The following is a 20,029-nucleotide window of genomic DNA, read 5'->3' as shown; positions in this document are numbered from 1 at the left end:
TAGGTTTTTCTATTTAGTATCGACCTCTGGAATTTGCGCCCGATATGGCGATAGCGCCTCTATCACTATCTATCATGTGATGGAATGTACACGGTGGCAAATAGCTACACTAGCTGTACCTCTGTCTACCCCATTGGGTTAAAAAGGCGTGAATTTACGTGTATATGTGTGAAAATTAACATCTAATGGCCCAGATTGTTGTTCATGAACGTTTACTTACTCGAGCGACCTAGTGGCCTCATGCTTTGTTACATTATGTATACTTGTAGCTGTCATTATAAATTTTACGTTGTGTTGTAGAAGGAAAGCACACCGCCCAGCTTTTTCTAAAATATATTACGCAGCTAATTTAAAAGGTTTCATAACATTAATGAAGAAAACAGATTGCCTGCCGACCTGTTAACATGTACTAATACGTGGTAATTTGCTTGAAGATTATCCCGTAAAAGCCTTCACACATCAGGTATCAAAGAAAATTAGAGCGCTCTAAAAACTTGAGAGTCTTTAAATATATCATACTCGTAATGTGGTCATTAAAAGGAAAACGGTGTGGCGTTCTCTAATTACGTTAAGTAGTTTTACTAAAAGATTTCTAAATTATAACGCGGTGGCATCATGACAGTTCTACGCTAATTAACCTCAGTAATTAGATGATCTTATATAATATTCTAACTAAGTACAAAATATGTCACTTAATTATACGTTTTGCATAATGATTTCTAATATTGAAATAAAACTATTCAACAGATTTTATCACGGGCTTTTATATTAAAATTTTCTTCCGACCTTTTGAACAGTTTAGAGCCCATATACATACATTTAATTTACAATATATACTTTTTATTAATTATCATAAAGGTAATTCTAAACTGTATACATACTAATTTGAATGAAAAGCTAAAATCACAACACCATGCAACGACCAACGAAAAACCCACATTTTTATGGAGTTCACACGTTTTAACATTCACTTAAGATCAGATGACACCAACTCGTTTATCCTCCTTCTGTTACACGAAATATTATTAGCAAAATCCTAGCTTAGCCTTCAATTTGCAATCGATACAGACATGACACGAAAATAAAGACAACGTTGTAAAAAAATCCAATTTCGTGTTCGCAAATACCAAACTCACTCAAACAACTATGTGCTTTGTGTGCTGGCAAATACTTTCACTAAGAGTTTTTTCCTACATTGGATTTCCAGTACCTAGGTATATTGTATTTCTTCACTGTCTGTGATATTAAATACAATAGGTTAAAAGTATGTCAAGTTATTACTAAAGCCCGAAATCAAATATAAAAGCTGTGGTTTTTAGTCGACTGTAACTTATGAATTAACTAATTAAACAACTATAATTATTAATTATTTTACCCTCGTAAGTGCGTTATAAAAGGTTTACATTAATACTTTAGATGTTCTTGAAACAAAGATATCATTTGCAATATTTATCATTTTAATTTTTATCTCTTAAAATTAAATTAGGAATCTAATTAAGTAATCCCCCTGCCCCTCCCACCTGAGCAAATATAAATAAATATTTAACATAAATTTCGAATAAATAGCTTCTAAAAATATGGTTACCACGCTGTTTTGCCGCCTTGACATTGATTTAAAAAAAAAACATTTCCCGCCCACGGCCGTCAGGTATACATCGCATACATATACGAACGCTTTCATAAAGGGCCACGAATGAGACTATTGATGACTAATGTAGCGCGAAGTAGAGGTTCATTGAAAAGACTTTACTTCACTGGGCCTATATAGGATTAGACTAGAGATGGTAGAGCAACTTTCAACCCATTTCGTGCGCTAACTTATCTATGTTACACGATAGAAGCTACATAACATTATTTCCCTGTTCCTCAAGACAAATACTAAAGACCACCTAGAGTTACTGAGTCCAAAAAGAATTGGGGAAATTATTCATAAGTTTACGGATACAAAACGGAACAAGGTTCGCGCACAACATCATATTTTTAGATATTTTTTTTATTTCATTGAATGAAGAAACGAGCTTGCCGTTCGCCTAATGCTAGGTACGCGATACGACCGCCCATAAACAGTAGAAACACAATCCAACACCTTGAATTACAAACTATTGTTTGGTATTCCACTGCGTTCGCCATCCTGAGACATAAGGCTTTAAGTCTTATTATGCCCAGTAGTTACACTGGCTACAATGTCCTTCAAACAGGAACACAACAGTGACTACATACTGCTGCTTGGCGGCAGAACTAGACTTTGCGGTGGGACTTACCCAAGCGGACTCTCACATATTAGAGACATAACACTAGTACAATGTTTGATAACTCCCTCAGTAAGTGTGTTTACATTAATTGTTATATTAGATATTCTGAACCGGTAACCGTACCATAAATTATTTTTTATTTACACAATAACTTTCCAACTGCTCCTATATTTACCCATTTTCCGTTGGCTGTTGTTGAAAAAGTGTGTAATTTTACGTTAATGGTTATTTTTACACAAAAAATAATTTTGGCTGAGATATTTTCCGGTTCTTAAAACATTAATGTGCCGACACGAGTATAGTTTAGTTAGTGAAGCTATCCTAAAATTATTGGAGTAAAATATAACGTAGAACCACAATGATAACCCCCTTTAGTAAAATCTCCGTACTAAATGAAATACAAGAATTTATTTCATGTCCGTATTTAAATAACTGTATATACTAATTAAATCCAATTAGGATCATTTAAATACATGACTAACTGAGATAATAAGTCCAGTTCTAGGTAAATATAATAATGTACTTTGTATAATAATAATAACGCTACTACTGAGAGGGATTAGGCCTTAGGCCACCACGCTGGCCTAGTGTGGATGGGTAGACTTCACACACCTTCGAAAATTCCTATAGAGAATTTCTCAGGTATGCAGGTTTACTCACGATGTTTTACTTCACCGTTAAAGAATGCGATAACTCACAAAGAATACACAGATATTCTTTTTTAGAAAAGTCAGAGGTGTGTGCCCTTGGGATTTGAACCTGAGAACATTCGGCAGTCCGTTCCACAACCAACTAGGCTATCGCCGCTTTTTAAATACTATGTAATGATGTCATATTAATTAATTTTTAGTTACCCATCATTAAATATGGAAGTATCGGCATGATATTAAAAAAAAATGTGGTGCAATGATGAAGTAAACTGCTACGTGCCAGTACCGCTTCATTGAAATATAAAATATCGCTGAATTATAATATTTAATGCATAAATTAAACATCATCATAAAAGCAAAGGTTAATGAATTGTAGCAAACTTCATTATTTATGATACAAAGATTAAAAAAGTTAATTCGAGATAGATGCCATACATTTGTGAAATATAAAAGATTTGTATCAAGTTACTCATTATCTTCAAGGCAGCGAATAATTATACTCATAGCCAGTGGCGAAGGGTGAAATTTTCCAAAAGGAAACTTATACATTGGTTTTATTATGCATGAATCCAGTCTGCAAATCGTGCTAATAATAATTAAATTTTTATATAAGTACAAAAGGGAAACCGGCAGGAATCAGATTATGTGGACACTTCGCCGTTGTTTACAGCATTCATACTATATAGGCAGACGATTGGTATTTTTAATACACTCTATGTTTCACATGTTTATCCTTTATTATTATACGGAATGACGAATAAAAACATCTAATACCTAGTTAATTGAACGACGAAACGCAAAAACATCTCGTTGAGTTTTAACTCTTAGCGTTTCGCGAATGTTAGACATCGAAATAAAAGTAGATTATTAATTTTATCTCGGCTTTTATTTTCTTCTGATATTATGGAAAATTTGCAACATTAATGGAAACGAGCGGACTGAAGCGTAGGTTGTCCGAAAAGTAGACGTTACAGCATCTACCTACTTTTTACAATTAAGTATATATATTCTTTCTTAACTGATGATGGTTCTATCTACGCAATGAGCTCACAGTGTCTTGTCTTATTATTTTTTATCAAAATTCTCACTAATACACCCATTTTATAAATCGGTCTATAGTATTTTTTTTACTTATAATCAAATTTAATATAATATTTTTGTGACTATAAACTGAACGCTAAGATAAAAGCCCGCAGAGATTTTCCATTAAGAATATTATTATTTGTATTTCTGTTGAAAACGTTAACAATTTTATGTGACATATTAAAATTATTATTTTATATTTTGATTCGAGTTTTCTTTCCACAATACACACATTTAAACAATATACCTTTATTTATTATTATTTTGTTTTGTTAATCTGTGGACAAAGGTGTGGGTTGTATGTTTATATACTTTAATTTATGTTCTAAACTCCAATGTAACTGTAACATACAACTGTTTTTGTCCCAATAAATAAAAAAAATAAAAAAAAACCTAGTCTTTTTGAACACGAACATAAAGAGAATCTACATACAATTTTTTTTGCCTGCCTTTACTATACTTTTAATATAACATCTATTAGACAATTATTTAGGTAATTCTATAAATACGTTTATACAAAATACTTAACTTTTTACTTTCATATAATTCTTTACGCTGGGGCATTACTGTGACAGCTTGGAAAATTCTATACCCATTATAATATAGGTTAGTATTTGGAAAATGAGGTCAGTCTTATCATTGACAGCGTTATCAAATTGCATGATTTATATGAAAAAAGTCCTTAATATACATTTACCATGGACATCATATCACTTGCATAAATTGACTGTATGTTACGAAATAATAAATCACAACCAAAGACATTAAACAGTATAATTAATCACAACTGAGATTTTACTTGATATTGAAAATTTTAAAATGAATACAATAATCATTATCACCATGTTTAAAACAATAATAATACGATTTAGAGAGGAGTTTTTAATATATTTATTTTAATTAGGTAGCCAACAATACAGAATTGTAAGTGTTAACAGCAAATATACCTAGTCTTGCCATAAATATTGTAATAAAGAAAAAAGAAAATTGTTAACTGCAAATAACATTTATTACTTTTACAGTGTGTCAGTTTAATACATAAATATAAAACAATTAAAAATATAAAAAGCTTATTCGAAGTGGTCTCCATTGGCTGCAATACAGTCCTTTAAACGATGAGGCCAGTTATCAATAGAAGCACGCACTCTTTCCATGGGAAAATTCTTCACTGCCAATCGTATAGATTGTTTTAGGGACTCAAATTATCATGGCGTTTAGAGCAAGCTGTACTCTCTAAAACTGACCACAAATCATAATCCAGCGGATTAAGATCGGGACTAGACGACGGCCAGTCTTCAGCTCTGATGAAGTCCGAAACGTTCGATTCCAACCAAGACTGCGTGGACCGAGCTTTATGACCCGGCGCCGAGTCTTGCTGGAAGGACCATACTTGGTTATTGAACATGGTGATGTTAAGGGGCTTAACTACCTTCTCAAGAATGGTATCTTGATACACTTGTGCCGATGTTTTGATACCTTTTTCACAAAAATATGGCTCAGTCACTCCTTCATAGCTAACACCCCACCAAACCATCACTGAAGTCGGATAATGTCCACGTTGCACTCTGTCGACTAATTGGGAAGCTTCCTTAGAGCTTTGAGCATAAATACGGTCATTTTGTTTGTTAAAATGTTGCTCAATTGTAAAAATTTTTCTCATCCGTAAACAAAATTTTTCTGTGACCTCCCTTTGCGTACCGCTTCAGTAGTTGTTTCGATTTTACCACCCTATTCTTCTTTAAATTATCAGTTAAGAAATGGCCAGTGCGTCTCTTATAGGCTGCAAGTCCTAAGTCATCTTTTAAAATACGCGACATGGTTCTAGGTGCTATCTTCATTTCCCGAGATAAAATCTTTTGCTTTCGGACAGGATTTCTTCGAATTCTTTCCCTTACTGCTTTGACCACCTTTTTCGTACGAACACTACGTGGACGGCCAGATCTTTTCTGTCACAAACAGAGGAGGTCTCATTGTACCTATTAATAGCCCGGTACACAAACATTTTACTAATACCAAGTGTATGGAGAGTTTTAAAAATTGCATTTGGCTCCATACCTACTTTGTGTAATGCTATCACAGCGATTCGGTTCTCTTTATCACCCCACACCATTTTAATATCGCAAAATATTTTACAATGTATTGGCGCCAAAATGAGAAAACACAATGAACAATCGTATAAAAATGACAGATTCGAAATTCAAATGTAATATTTTTTTATAATTAAGTGTAACAGTATTTATGGCCAGACTAAGTATATTATTACTTCTGATTACATGGTCAACGTTACTAAAAGTAAAAGTGTGTAAGCTTTTAGGGCAAATAGTACTTACGGTGGCTCCTATAACAGCAATAAAGGGCGATGAGGCTCTTCCCTAAATAGACTTTAATTTAAATCATAAAGAAAGGTCCAGCTAGAGTGATAATTGTCTGATGAAATTCAAGGCTAACATAAAACATGATATCTGATGTATGAATTACGAATAAAATTATCCTAATTATTAAAACTACAATTACTAAGTTTAATAAGCACGGAAAACACATTTTGTTTTGAATGTTTAGACATTTCTCATAAAAAACTTAACTTAAGCAGCATTTTTTTTTTTGTATTACTTAAATATTCATTAAGTTTAATATAGCCTAACCTAAATAAAAATATGATCAGGCTGACGATAGTAGCAAATATGAATTAATTTTAAATACGTTCACATGCAGGCTGGGAAGTTTTATTAACTTTGAACTATGAAAATAAATGAGTCAAGCGAGCGAAACGAACAAGTTGCGAAATGTCCGTTGGAGATAAACTCATATTGGTTTTGCTAAATATAGAAATCTAGATCAAAACTTATTGTCTAATAAGATTCGGCTAGCAGTCGGTAAACTTGCTTAATTAAGGAAATATGGCCTTATTCAGGTGTCATTGGTTTAGTTGTAACAATATGTTCTATCTTCTAAGTGTTAACTGTCAAAAGTCTGCGTTTATTCCTAACAAACAAATCAATATCTTCGGGAACGTTTCTTAATATAATAAATATTAGTAAGATAATATTAGAAGTAATAATATAAGTAAACACAAAACTTCAAGGTTAGTAAGATGGTCTGGCAAATTTAATTCTGTCATCTACAATAAAGAATCCTACTTTCTATAAGATCGCATTTTCGTTTAATTTCACGTTCCAATACACATAAAACGAGAGTTATTTAAAACAATCGGATCGGATTCTTCATTAGTACTCATTCAATCAAATCGAAATCCTTTATTATTAATAAGCACAACTTAAATTATATTAGCATTATTTCTTAAACTCAATACTATTAAATACGATCGTTTTCTAAATTTCGTCAGTTCAGTTGTAAAATACTTAGTATTTTATAATTACTGTGACGATGAAGAAATTCTTATACAATTTGAATAGAAATGAGAAATAGGAATGGGAGGTTTTGGGGCTGGGAAACGGTTAGAACAGTTAATTATAAATTGTGCTCTAAAAAAGATTTCTGAAGCATTAAAGATTTAGCAAGGACAGGAGCAACTGCAGTCTGAATAATAAGATGATTGTGGTGGACTGTTCAAGACTTTAGTCAATAATTTTAAATTAAAAATAGTTTCTGGAACTGGTGATGATTATAACTATTCTGAGTATAACAGACTTGAAATTGGTCCTGGAAATTCTCCAAACTGACGTTTTCGTTATGTCCACGTTTTGAAATAGGGCATTTTAAAATCCTATTATGTTTAGGAAATTAATTTTCATGACGGAATAAATTCGGACTCAACTATTAACTTCTTGATCTATGATTTTTAATATTGTATATTTATTTTCTGTAGAAAGAGTTAATCTATTGAATTTCTCAGCACCAAATTAATTTCAAGTTTATAAATAGTTGCACTTACGGGGACTGAATATTATATTATTATTCAAATTAATACTTCGACATTTATTTTCTGTTCGTTTCTTGTTTTTTAAATTATTTTCTGTTCGTTTCTTATTTTTTATATATATATGCTCTTTTACATTAACTTTTGAATCCGAACTTTTATAGCAACAAATTTGTATTCTTTTTATAGATTACTAAGGTATGTTCAACTAATTTTGGACGGTTTTTCGATGTATTGCAAGGAGACTCAAAAATATTTTTTTTCTCGTAAAATATTTAAGCGGTACCGGCAAGTTATATATGGAACTGGTTATTATTAATGCTACTTTATATGATAATTTGATCATCTTCCAATTCTCCCCGTGTAAACTTAAAGATAATATCTGTAGGTACAGACATTTAAAAGCCTTAAAAATATCGGACGTTCGCGGCGTAAGATCAGACTTCGTTCTAATAACGCTTCTTAAACTACTATGAGAAGGCCTACAAAATGAAATAGATGTCCCGATCAGTTTTAAAGAAGCGTTAAATGCCCCATTATTGTTTGACTGCGCACAGCACACCTGTTTTGGTCGTAGCATCAACTGTGGTTTAAGTATAGGGCAAGGTAGAAAGAAACAGCGTCGCCAGCTATGTACCTTAAATTAAAAAATAACTATAGTTTCGTGCTATTTTTTCGTTATACAAATCGCAAAACACCAAAATCTAGGTAAGTAATAAAATCGTGAAAACAGAGCACAAACTTACAAAAGATAATTAAAAATAAATGATTACGACAAATCGCACCAATTACATGCAATACAAAGCGATACCGCGAACAGCATATGTCACAAAATATCGCTGCTATTTTTATAACGATTAAAAGTAATTTTATACGCGTGATATCAAATGTGGTATGGAAATAATTGGATAGGGAACATTGTTGTCAACATTTTTATGAATAATATAACCTTGATATATATAAATAAAAATGAGATGTTTGACAGATTCCTATTTTGTAAGTGCATTCGGGTAAGCTTGAATACGGGGTAAGAATTAAGATCATATTATAACAAAAAAATACCACGAAATTATGGTTATTTTTTAGTTTAAGCTACATAAGCGGCGACGCTGTTTTGCCCCCACCCTGTATACCGCAGTTGATATTATGATCAAGAACAGGTGTGCTGTGTGCAGTTACACAAAAACGGTAGATCTCACTCTTCTTAACACCGATCGGGACTTACTTATTTATTTATTTCTGTGGACCTTATCACACTAGCTTTAGAAGCGTTTTAGAGCTAAATTCGAACTTACCCAGCGAACGTCCAATCTTTATAGAGTGTTTTAAATTTCTATTAAATTATTATGATATATTTTTAAGCTTACACGTAGAGAATTGGAAGATGATTAAATTATCACATAAAATAGCATTAAGAATAACCACTTTCACGTATAAAATGCTGGTACCGCTTAAATATAAATAAAAATATATATATTTTCGAGACTTCTCGCAACACATCGAAAAACCGTCCGAAGTTAGTCAAACGCACCGCATACTATTGCAGTGCTCCCGGCTTTATTCTCCAGGAATGTGTCAATATTTTAATCCTGAAACAAGTCACAAAGTCATGATTTTGCGAAACCCTTTTTATTTTTTTATAAATGCGTTAACATTCCATGAAAATGTGTAAAACTATATATTATATCCATATGTAAAACATTGTGTTTAACAAACTTGTCAAATTTTACAGTAAATTTTTTTGTTGCTCAAATTTGAAGTCACTAAATTCGTTCAGTTTTGCCGGATTAATTAATTAATTTCACATCCTTCGAAAACCTTAGACCCTCGGTTTCGCTCTATCGCTTCTTCAATGAGGCATGTATTGGACCTCCGGAGGTCCTGGCATATCATTTTCGCTGTGGACTTCTTTAGGTCTGGCCTTTCTGATAAAATAATTTAACTGCTTTCCCGTCTATTAGCCATAAACCGGAGAGTCTCATCCGAGAGATTAGAGTTTTTGTCTCTTCGCTGCGTTTTACAGAATTTGATGCCACGAATAAATTCATCAAAAAGAGTCCCTCTTTGTCAAGAAAGTTTAGGAGCATTGACCCTTGTGATTTCGACATCTATAACCATGTCGTCCCGGATTCGCCGTGTCTCTGGGTTCCCACTTTAACATTGAAGTCCCCCATAACAACGTTGAAATAGTCTTTATGGTATTGTGCAAGGCTTGGTATGTCGTTGTATATATCGTCCTCGTCGTCGACCGAGTGTGCCGAAGTCGATGCGTGGACCTGAATGATCTTCATGTCATATCGTTTAGATAACCGAAGAACCATAAAGCTACCTTAGTTAGACACACCAGAAATTTCTTCAACACTGTTAGTGAGGAATCTATTGACGAGAAAGCCTACATCACCGTGGGATATACTATCTCCTTAGCGGTAGTATATAAGGTAGCCCGAGTTATAGACGGTTGATAGAGTTTTCCATGAATGTTGTTAATAAATATATCATTCGGTATCGAGGTAAGGACACTTCGGAATTATAGAATGAACAAATTCACAATTAACAGTTTTTTAAAAGGCAAAATATTACCACTATGTCGATATAAAAATACACTGAAACTTCTGTTAAATTTCTGAATAAAACCAAGACAATATTGACGAGATTAATTTTATTATTAATTAGAAAGTTACGCAAATTCATAAAGTTCTTGCAAATTTATTTGCTATTAGTATAGATCTCATCCCCCGACCCATGATGAGTGAAGATAAAGGCGTATGTAGTATAAATGTGTGTGTGGATTGTGGACAAACACCTAGCACAGACACGTTATGTATAAATTTAATGTGTGCCAAATTACTTGTTATTATGCAGTGTAGGTCAGAAGCATAACCCATCATGAGAACTTTAACTACAGTTAGAGATAACGAACCAGTGTGCATAGAATATTGCAAAAAACACGACACGACGCCGTATCGATTTATTGGAACTGGTTGGGATACTAATACGTTACTGAATCATTGATCTCTCCATCAATCAGAAACATCAAATTTAACCGACATAAACTTTGGAGTTTTTTTTAAGACATTCTAGAAGAGCTGAGTTCAATACTGCTTCGACTTACTCACGTCACCTTTTTACCAATCTAAAACTGAGCACGTAACTATAAATTATGTTTCAATCTTATCCCACAAACTACCAATGCTTTAATCAAGTAGATTTGCGCTCACATGTCTAGCAGATGCAATTTGCTAACAAATAAATTAACTCTCTAACTAGCGCCGCTAGATTCAAGTTCTTTTGTCGCCCAAGCAATTTGTTACGTAATATTTCCCGGTACGGTAATCTTTGATTTAGAAGAGTTCTTACAAATTTGAATTAATACCTTTTTTCATCACTTAAAGGACTATTTTTATTTTCAAACCATATCCTACTTCCTACTAATATTATAAATGCGAAAGTTTTTGTTATTGAGGATGGATGTGCCTCTTTCACGAAAAAACTGCTCAACAGACTTGAATGAAACTTTACAATCATATCGTTTATATATCAGAATAACACATAGGCTACAATTTATAATGATTTTGTGTAATTTGACAATAATATAAACACATCAATTAAGTCGGAAAAATTGCTATCTTGGTGTACGCTGACTAAACTGTTGCTAACTAACTAACTGTACGCCAAGATAGCTTTTTGAGACAAAGATGATGTACCGTAGTATGAACTACCGTATCATATACCTATGCCTGTGAATACGTGCCCATGAAAGGCAATGTTCAAGCGCTTCACGCATTGTTTACCGCGTTATAAAAGCTACTTATTTGAAAAAAAAGGAAATGTTCAAAAGATGAGCGTACATTATACACGTGTAACACTTATTAAACAGCAACCAAATATTTTCAATTGTTAACCATGAGTGCTGTTGTTTTGTATTTAATTACCATTTTCCTAAAATCTCATTATCCTATTCCAAAAAAATATTATGACCAAAATTAGTTACAATAATCTTATGTAATATGTAGTGTATACAAAGAACCTATAAAAAGCAAATTTGACAACCTTCACTCTAATTTTTTATGATACTCGAATATACACGTTCATAAATATTACACCATAAACTAAACTTAATTCACTATAATCATGATTAAGTCCAGGTAAGGGAGGATTCTAGACCTCTTTTATACTGTAAACTGTCTGTAATTTAATGTGCAAACTGTAATCGCATTAGTTGTTGAACATAGAAATGCAGGCGAAGTAACCAACATAAATGAGGTCAGCTAAACTGCGATAAACAGTGATCTATCACAATGATCCGGAGAGTTCACATGACATTGCGCACTAAAACATTGGTAAATAGTATTTAAATATAAATTATAACGTACCATTACATACGTAATTGGATGTTGCCAAAATGATGGTTTATAAATCAAAGAAGTATTAAATATCAGATGAGTGATTTAAAAAAAAAATATTAGACTACTCCCCTCCCACGTAAAGGGCCTTTGAGGAAATATAAGTCTCGCTGTGATTTTCTAACGACAAATTTACCCCGTTTGTTATTTTAGAATTTTGGCTATCTATGAGCAAAATTTCAATTCAATCAACTGTTAGTTTATGCGTTTACGTCAAATAGACATTTATGCATACTAAAAATTAGCACAAACTTTCCTCTTTACCATATTAGTTAATGGCAATATAATTAGTTATATTGCAAATTTTGCTAACGATAAACCAAAGGCGTCATACCTCGGTTCGATTTCTTAGCTCACGCGATTAATTGTAATTTTGTGGGTGCACTCAACCATAAATTTTAAGAAACTCCCTGGAATTTAAAGTATTTCATGACACTTTAAAACGTTCGGGACAGAAATGGCAGATGCTAAATACAAAATTGTTTGTAGATAGCCACCGATCTGCTTCATCTCATGCCTGCCGCAGAGTTTAGATATAGTACCCGAAGAAACAGAAAGCATATCTTGGAAGAAGACATTTATTAATTCAATACAATCTGTTAGTTATATCGTATTTAAATTAAATTTCCAACTAACTATTTTGAAATGTTGTCATCAATGTACCGTCAGCTGCAAAAATAGTTAAAAAAATACAATATTTCAAATAGCCTTTAAACTTTTGTCGCCTTCCATCAATAGTTTTTTGTTTATTAAAATAAACTTCAAATTGTTAACTTCATTTTAGATAAAAAAAAAAACAATATTTAAACAGAAGTAAATATTTAGAAGCGTTTTAATTTTATGAATTTGTTCAGCTATATTTGCTATTGTCTGTAGGTACATACATAGTATAAAAATTCATAAATTATTCTTTACTGTTGTTTTAAAGTTGATGTAAATATAATATTTCTGTCTAACGAGAATAGCGGGCGACATTGTTGGACTGCGATAAACTTCGGAATTAAATTAATTAACCTTCAAATTGTGGCTGATTTTCAATCGTCAAATAAAAAGTTATTCTTAGTTCAAACTTATATTATACATAAATTAAAATTCGGGGTTAAAAAGACGACTAATATTTTAACATCTTTATATTGTATTTTATGCTATAATTATTTAATAATTCATGATCTAAAAGTTAGACCTTACCAAATGTCGCTCGCAGCTTCGCTCGCGTGAAAATATTTTCTGCTGCAAAGATCTCTAACACTGTAGCAATTCATAGTAACACATGTACGAAGCCGAAATTATCTATTTAAAAAACAAATTTTATAAATCCATTATTGCTTATGGTAAAAGATTACCGACAAAAGTAGCCAACGTGTTTAGCCAAGATATAGTCAACCCGTGTCAAAATTCATTCAAATCCGTTCAGCTGTTTATGCGTTTACTTCTAACAAACAATAAAAGGTTTTTAAACTGTCGCAAAACATTAGTAAGATGAAATAAAAATTAAGGTAAAAAACGTCTTTAATTGAAGGCATCAATCTTTTTATATTAAATTCCATAACACATCTCCCAATAATTATTATCCTATTATGTTGAAGATTTCCAAATAAAAACGCAGTTAGTATTGAGATCAGGTGTATATACATTTGCAGCGTTTTGACATATTAAAATAGCCAGATGTATATTATAAGATATGTACCAGTACCTCCGGCCGAAACTGTCAATAAACACGACTCCCCGATACACTTTATGATCAATATAATTTTACGATCAGCGTAATTTTTGATAGTATTTGAAATGGGTTCTATTATTGGCAATATCGGCTAGGTTTTTTACCGGGTGTTCAATGTCTAATTAATGTTTAACTGTTTTTGAAGCGTAACTCGTGTTAACCATGGATTTATTTCCGTTGGACTAGTGTAGTTTGTATTCGTAATTCTGCGAATAATTCCTATAGTGTTAAATATTTATGTGATAAATATTCTGCAAATAACGCTTCATTTATTGGCATTTTTTTAATGAGTTAGAATATATTTTAATCTGTTATTACTAGATCTAGGTAAAGATTAAATTTTAGCCTATGACAATATTAATTAAATGAAAATTACTGATTAAATACTTAATGTATGGATGTTACATTAAATTAATTACTATTAAATTGACATTTAATTTAAAGTCATATTTTCTAATGTAATGAATTTCCAAACTGCATCTTTATTAATTTGCCCCAAAACAGAACTTTTACAATTTGTAACTACTCATTGTTTTTTTCTTTTTTCATACAATAGCATCACACTCGAGCAAGCTACTCACTTGATTTCAGTTTTCTATTCGAATAGATACGCCACGATAATTTTGCCAGCGTCCTAAATCATACAAACTATGGCAGCGCCGCAGGTCTTCTAGAAAAATAAAGTTCACGAGGCATTTGAGGTGATTGAGTCGCGGAAAAGGCCTTTTTCCTTGCAAATGTTCAAAGAGTTCCACCTTTTTAAACAATAATTGCATATGATTATTGATAACTATAACTGAACCATCTAAACAAACGCCAAGATGTAATTTAACAAATGTTTTCGCTGGTATTTTTACCTTAAGTACCTAACGTCTTGTATTTTACAGCGATTATTCAAATCTGTAATTTGAAAAACTATAACATAATTATTTTTATTGTAAATGCGGTAAATATAAAGAAAATCCATCTCAAACAGGCAAACGCGTAAATAAGACTTTATTTTATTCGGCCTAGTGTTGAACACGATGTCGTTTGAATACATACGCTTATTTTTCTGTGTAAAACGAGGTGGCACGACACCACATTCTCTGTTTACATCTTTCATTATAGAAAAACTCGTAAAGTGTAAGATTAATGGTGTTAAACCTGCATAGCATTACATAAAACTGTCTGCCAGCATATGTTTCATCTCCCTAATTTAAAATCTCCCGCTTCATAAGTGTGCGAGGAATCACTACTGTATTCACGCTGAAGTGTAAACTATTTTTTTTTGTAGATACTAAAAGAAGTTTTTAGAATTACCAGGTCAAAATAATTTTCGAAAATCGTCTACAAATTTAAAGGTAAAAAAAATAAATGAGAACTCAGAGTTTTTTATTTTTCTAAGTATTTATTTTTATTTTTTTCGAGATAATTAAAGTGCAAAGTCCAATTCCAGAATAGTGAATTTTATCTTTTTTTGTTCCTACGGAGCAGAATTCTTCGTCCATGTTTCGGCTTCGGGAATCCTGTTATTGATGTAATTATGCATTTTGAGCTTTATTTTAAAGGTTATTAAGTACTTAGCTTCTAATGACTCATGTCTCGGAATAACTACGAATGATTATAATACGTCGATTTTGGAGTAGCAGGTATTTATTACATAAAATTTGTACAATTCTCTGTCAACATAAGGCTAAAATCAAATACCAATAAATATTTAATTAAATAACGATATTATACACACTTACAACCCTTACAGAAAATCAGAAAGTAGTAGGAGTGTGAATACGGCATTTTTTTATAGAACCCCACATAGCTCACAGGATGGTAAATCGTCATTCCTTAACTTGTATTCAGACAAGTATCAAATCTTTAGCTAAGCTTGATGCCGCAAAGAGGTCTTAGAAACAGTAATTTTTACCAAACATAACCGAAACCGTTTTTTTAGAATAATAATAATATCAGCCCTGTATTATATACTTGCCCACTGCTGAGCACGGGCCTCCTCTACTACTGAGAGGAATTAGGCCTTAGTCCACCACGCTGGCCTAGTGCGGATTGGTAGAGTTCACACACCTTCGAAATTCCTATAGAGAACTTCTCAAATGTGCAGGTTTCCTCACGATGTTTTCCTTCACCGTTAAAACGAACGATAAATTCACAAAGAATACACACATGATTTTTTAGAAAAGTCAGAGGTGTGTGCCCTTGGGATTTGAACCTGCGGACATTCGTCTTGGCAGTCCGTTCCACACCCAACTAGGCTATCGCCGCTTTTTTTACCGAATTTATAATGGCGGATGTCGTGTATAATAATTTTTCCTTTTTCTTATTCCATCGCACGACACATTTGTCTGTTTCCACTGTACGCCGACGTCAATCGCGTTGTTTACTCGCAAGCAAGACATTTTGTGACCTGCTGAGATAATCTCGTGAGTCCAAATCCAACCCCTGAAACTTACATTGCAAAGTTAGGTATCTATTAGTTATTTCGCTAGCCATAACGTTGAAAAAGTCAACATACGTGAGAATTTTCTGTTAGAATTTTCGGACTATGTGCCATCTGCCAACCCGCATTAGGTTCGTGACACTCTCAGTAATAAAAGCCGTATTCAGTAGTGGGTCAGTGTAAATATAGGGCTGATGTATTTTTATTATTTTGACTTGCTCTCCAAATTTGTATAAGATGGCTTTGAATAACAATACAATGTCCACCCCTCGCGATGATGTGGGGATGGCATGCTGCGGTGAATAAGAGTTGGATTAGCTCCCAGTTTCAAATTTAACTTACTACAAAACTATGTTTGAAACAAATTATTTATTTTCTCCTCTCTGCAAAAAACGTATTAAGCGATCATTGTAGCCAGGTGTCTGTTAGAAATTTCGGAAAATTGTATATATATAATATTTCAACTGCAATGGTCACGACTGTGCAAGTACGAGCTAAACAATTAGCATCTAGACTAACTTATTTATGTTTTTAATCAAACCACCGCTCCGCAGATGGCTTTTACACCAAATGAACAACTAAACTCATCGCGCAACAAATTATGAGAGTAATTTAAAACTAAACGAACATTTTATTGACATTTTCTCATTGGACTAGTAATATTTTTTTTACGCCTTTATATGTTATTATAGTATGGCATGCACAAACCAAATTAAAAGTAGCGACAATATTCTACACAATTGTAGACTCACTTGTTGCTATTCTATTTCTTTGTTAATGTGAATGTGACTATCATATATGTTTATTGAATACTGACCTAAAATCCAGGAGTGTCATATTGTGATGTTTTCGGAGGTAAAATTGCGGCGTGTTTGTCTTCGTAATAATTTCCTAATGTATCAGTGAAAGCCCCACCTTGCCTGTCTGGCTTACTTAACAAACTATGTGCTTATTACCATACCGTATGTACATTAGCCTGCGATTTATTACGCACCACGGCATATTTAGACATACATACATATATATATACGTACATAACCTTTCCTCAACACATTTCGCCAGCTATGTCAGCTCACCAGTAATTGTCTACTGGCATTTGCCGGTCACAACTTCAGACTCCAGGGTGATATTGAGTTAAAAAGACCAGCAATTCCAGACCTCAGCACGTGAATCGTTACGTAATCAAATTACGCAGACGGCGCATTTATAATCGGGTTACATTTTTTTCTCTATAGCCCTCATCTCTATTAATCTCATTGTGTTTTGCAGAAGTAGAACAAGAGAACATTATAATATTTGCTGTCTCATTTCTGTCTGAGACAGTGTGTTTGTATTGTTGCATGCAGCGACCTTTTTGTGAGATAAGTAATAAGCCCACTATTTCCCGTGCTATTTTCTTAGTTGGTCTGACATCAGCGGGGATTTATAAAGAATATTCGTTTCAGTTATTAAGTATTTAAACCCTGTCTCCTAATTTAACCTTAATGACTAACACAAGAGGTAGAATTTGAATTAACAAATTTTGAAAGAGTTATTTAGTTAGAAATAGCACACATACACTTCGTCTTTTATCCATTGTGCCATTACGCAATGGGATTCGAACCCAACACTTTAAAGCGGTAGTCGTACCGCGTACGCAATACAACTGTGTCACCGAGGCAGTCATTTAAATAGATTTTGTATTATTTATATTTTGTACCAAAAGGCTTGAATGTATTGCGGAAAAATTGCAGTTAGTTCTACCGTTAGGGGCGGACCCGACCGCTATAGAAAAATAACGTGCAATAGAAGTTTTCCTTTCACGATCCGTAATCGGTAAAATAACCGGAGAATACGAACTGTTTAAGCGTGCAGTAACATATACTTGTGAGCCAACATAACAAATTACGATGAATGATATTCTCACGAAGAGGTTTTTGTAAACGAGTAAGTGGGACTACTGATGGTGAATGGTGACCACCACCAATAACCGTGCATAATACCAAGATATTAATCGAAGTTATTTTAGATTAGTAGATATATATATATATCACATTAATGTTAGTACTACTACTAGTTTTGAAACCATTAAACAAGGATTTTATTTTATTAAATTGACACTACTGAATACCTTTCGTAATTAACGTTTTTCGTAAATGAATTCTTCAAGCATTCTTGATTGTATCACATTTTACGTAAAGATTTTGTTGGATCTTTCAATACAGTAATTAATTTAAAAGATTTATTTTATTAGGTTGATAAATGCCTCGTGAATTTTACCTACGTACAAATTAAATACACGAGTGTCAATTGCTTAATATGCTTATTGTATTTCTTTAAAATAAAATATAAATACACAATATTTAATTTTTAATGCATTATAATATTATCAATTGTTTTATAATATTTTTAAAAGGCTTCATGTTGATTCTATAGGTATTAAATTCTAGAATTAAAATTGTCAAAGGAATTATGTATGTTTCATGTAGGTACTTACTTATAAAACAGTACGTTACTTAATTTCATTTATTTTTACAATTATACACTTGAATCCTTTGGTATCTCAATTAATATAAACGATAGACTTGTGTGTAAAATTAAGAAATCAAATTGTAGACAATTAGACGCATTATTAAAATTCTTTAAGTTCACTTGAAATTTCTACAAAGCCTGTTTACGCATCCTAAATGTCAATAATAAATATATCTTCTTATTTCAACTAATATTTAAAATATTTCGATATTTTATAAAACAGATTTCCAAAATTAACAATAAAAACTTACCAAAATTAAAAAACATAACAAAACAACACACCTATAAAAACACACGCCAACTATGATTTAGAAATCGCTCAAACTTTTTAAACATTCCATAGTCACAATAAACAAAGTTCGCAAAATGTTAAACACTTTTACAGGAGCGCGCGGCCGAGGCGACCAACCCACACGATCGGAGATTTCGTCTGTACTCTACTATAGCTTTGTAGTTGAGAATAAGTTCCCCACAGCCCAGACCACGGGCTAACTATCCCACAGGGCGAACGCCATTCTTACCCCCCTGCTTCTTTATGTTTCATGCATGTCCTTTGATATGATAATTCTTTATTAAAATTAAACTATTTTTCAGATTTTATCGCGGTTTTGGTATTTTAGTTTTCTCCCGACGTTTCGAAGACTTTACAGCCTTTTTCGTCAGGGGCGGGACAGAGTTGTTGGTCATCCGAAAAGTCAAAATTACAATATCTACCTACATTTTTCAATTATAAAACTTTTTAAATTTTAGCTGGTGGTGGTTTAATTTTAATGTCTAACATTTCGCGTAAACATAATCATAATTATTTATTTTTAGCACTAAGGTGAATAAACATTAAAAATAAAATGTAATATATATAACAATATAGAACCAAGGTGTTTATGAATTATAATCTATATCTGTACTATTACATAAAGCTGAAGAGTTTGTTTGTTTGTTTAAACGCGCTAATCTCAGGAACTGCCGGTTCAAACTGAAAAACTCTTTTTGGGTTGGATAGCCATTCGTTTGTGGAGGGCTATAGGCTATACATCATCACGCTACACTCAATAGGAGCGGAACAGTAATGGCTAATCTCAGGAACTATTGGTTCGAACTGAAA

General features: G+C 32.6%; 1 protein-coding gene across 1 annotated transcript in view; it reads right to left on the bottom strand.

Moving 5' to 3' along the window:
- The window catches only part of LOC115449572 (RYamide receptor-like), a 42,214-nt gene extending 22,870 nt beyond the window's left edge, over positions 1-19,344 (bottom strand). The window contains exon 1 of the mRNA XM_030177428.2: positions 19,179-19,344. The gene's annotated coding sequence lies outside the window, so the exon portion shown is untranslated. The remainder of the gene's footprint in view (positions 1-19,178) is intronic.
- Positions 19,345-20,029: the final 685 nt, after the last annotated feature.

Source organism: Manduca sexta, chromosome 20 (assembly GCF_014839805.1).
Source record: "Manduca sexta isolate Smith_Timp_Sample1 chromosome 20, JHU_Msex_v1.0, whole genome shotgun sequence".
Classification (NCBI taxonomy): Eukaryota; Metazoa; Arthropoda; class Insecta; order Lepidoptera; family Sphingidae; genus Manduca; species Manduca sexta.
This window is presented reverse-complemented; position numbering and strand designations above follow the sequence as displayed.